General features: G+C 40.9%; 1 pseudogene; it reads right to left on the bottom strand.

Moving 5' to 3' along the window:
• Nucleotides 1-380: 380 nt before the first annotated feature.
• On the bottom strand, nucleotides 381-1,113 carry LOC113938437 (annotated as a pseudogene).
• Nucleotides 1,114-2,926: the final 1,813 nt, after the last annotated feature.

Here is a 2,926-nt window from a genome sequence, read left to right as displayed (position 1 = left end):
TAAAAAGCTCAACTTGACCAGACATGAAATAATTTTAAAAACCTTTAGAGGTGTATTGAGAAAAAAAAACAGGCTTTAAAAAACAAAACCACGTTTGACATTACCGAAGAGAGGTTTTTAGGTAAAAGTAATAAAAAATGCATACTGCATAGACAATGAAGATAGTTCTATTCATCTGATCAATGGGCAAAAAGCAAGCACTTACGGTCTTCAGCTCCAATCTTCTGTTCCTCTCTATTGCTGGAATTTCATGTTCATTTCTTCATGTTGGATGACTAAACCAGATGATGGAAGAGAAGGTAAGCCCGCATTTACTCAGTCCCGCCCTGCTCAGCCTCCGGAGGGGATGAATTCTCAGCTGGTTGACTGGCTGCTTTCAATTACCATCTGCGTTGGTAATTGAAGTTGCGGAGGTAGCGTAGTTGAGGTGGCTGCCTACCTTGGGTCTCATTCCTTGATTTTTTTTTTTCTTCCTTTCTGCACTGCGGTCCTCTCTAGGCTATCTTTGGTTAAGAGGACCCCTGGTCTGTGAATGGTGGTCTGTACCGCAATAAGTATTCTGTCCTCCTGGTCTACCATGTTCTGCACCTTGTTTGTCTGCTCCCTCCGTCACCTCTCCCTGTACTGGAGGGTTGGAAGACTGGTTCACACCCACTGGGTCTCCACCCTAGTAAGCCTCGCTTGCGGGAGGGCGATGCTGTTGCGCTTCGCCTTCAGGAGCATTCTCCCAGCCCTCCTTTTCCCCCTCGCACTATTCTAGTAATTCTGCTGGGAACAGCGTGGAGGACCCCTGCCACGTGGGGAGCGTCTATAATGGTTACAGTCTGCTGCATATTTTCTGCCTTGCACTGGAGCTCCACCAGGGCCTGTCAATTTGCTGCCTCCACGCCCTTTCCTCCATCAACAACGTCAAACTCCGCAGTCCATCTCCTACGCTGTGAAGGTACTTCCCGGGGTTCTTCTTTTTGACGGTGTTGTGTACACATAGATCTTACTTCATGTCATTTCTGCTGATGAAACCATACGTTTCTTACACTGAACCAATCATCTTACTGTTCCCCAAACCTTCTGGGCAATGAATTTCTTGTCCCCTCCAGCAGGCAGCCTCGACATGAGGCTCCCTGCGCCACAGCGTGTGGTGCCGGCTGCGCGGCTGCTACGGGTTGCGGGGTTGGTGACTGGGGCGGACTGTCGCAGCTGCCACTCCTGTCAGGTGGGATGGTAACTCGGCATGTGGTAGCGGTGGGCCTGCCCAGGGCCCTGTGGGGTCCGTTCTCAGCTCCTGCTACCTACGAAGCTTGCCGCTCTAGCAAATTAACCTGAATGAAGAGGTTGTGGGAACTTCTAACTATAGCCAATCAATCAGAACTAGGAGGAACAGCCTGGACTTGTGACTGGGGGCTGGAGTCTGAAGGAGGGGGTTGGAACAGGGGTGGGGGTGGGGCGAGGTGGCCCACAGTCTTGTAGGACTGAGCCCTCAACCTGTGGAATCTGAGGCTATCTGAGGCTAAATAATGTCAAAATTGAGTTGAATTCTCAGACACCCTGCTGGTGTCCAAGTACTGCTTGGTGTTGTGTAGGAAGCCCTCCCACGTATGTTGGAATTGGATCCAGGAACCCATAAGACCTTCTAATCCACAGCTGTAATCATGTGCCCTCAATTAACTCATCATCTATCACACAGTTCCCCTTACTACCTTCAGCTCCTCAGATTTTTCTCACTTGATCAGTATAGATCTGCTCCTCTAAAATCAAGAGTATCGTCTAGATAAATTTAACCTTCCAAATTTAAATGTTCAGGAACAAAATTTCATCCCAAAACAAAGATCCAAGTGGGTTGCTAAGATAGTTATTAGTTACTTACTCAAACCCAGAGTAATTGTATGCACAAAAAAATTCTATGCACAAAAACCATTAGCACTAAAAATAATTATGTCTAACTTCCCTAAGATCTTAATATAATTCAATCCTTCCAATTCGCCCAATTTTTTTTCTAATATGCCCAATTTTTAGTACTAAAAAGAAAGTCACTGGGAAGTCATAATATAATCCTTCTACAGAATTCATTTAATTAAAAATCAGGTGGTTCTGAGTTTTCCTTTAAGGCTCTATGCTAAAAAATTCCATTGATCATGCTTTCCAAAATGAAAGATTCAACTATAAACTTGAAGAATAATGGAATGGATGAATCAAAATATTCTTTCATTTTAGTTAATATAATCTGTTATCCGCTAAGGGTTCAAAATCACATCGCTAAAAGTGGAAACTATACAGAAAAAATTGTTAGATTTGATTAAAGTTTTCTTAAAAATTTCTATATGTTTTTAATATACATAATCAAAGGTATATTTATCCTAAATACAATATAGTTTTTATGGTTTTTTTAATTTTTTTCATTTTTCATTTTTTTAATTGAGTACAAACAAAACTTTTAAAAAATTGATACTGCAATTAAGGTCAGTAGAAAATAGGTGTAAATGACATGATTAGAAATTTCACAACAGAAAAAAAATGGCCATAAAACAAAAAAGTTTATCATTTTAGTAATCAAAAATGCAAAGTAAAAGAATAATAAAATATTGCCAATCTTTTTAACTTACAGAAAATGTTAACTATATTAGACAGTGCTTGCAAGACTGAGAAATAATTACCCCTTGCATTGCTGGTGGAAAGGTAAAAGTTAAAATCTTTCTGAAGAACAGCTGGGGAACACGCAACAAAAGCCTGAAATATTTGCATACTGTAAATCCAACCTTTCAAATTTACCCTTAGAAAATAATCTGATCTGTGCAATGATGTTCGGTGATCTCTTTTGAAAAACTGTTAACAACCTAAATGCCCAGGAGGAGAGCTTGGTCAAATAAGCCATGGTATATCAACACATTGTAATATACAAAGATTGAATATTTTGTAGAAGAAGAAAATA

This window comes from Zalophus californianus, chromosome 8 (genome assembly GCF_009762305.2).
Source record: "Zalophus californianus isolate mZalCal1 chromosome 8, mZalCal1.pri.v2, whole genome shotgun sequence".
Classification (NCBI taxonomy): Eukaryota; Metazoa; Chordata; class Mammalia; order Carnivora; family Otariidae; genus Zalophus; species Zalophus californianus.
Note: the sequence above shows the minus strand (reverse complement) of the source record. Positions and strands in the feature narration are given on the sequence as shown.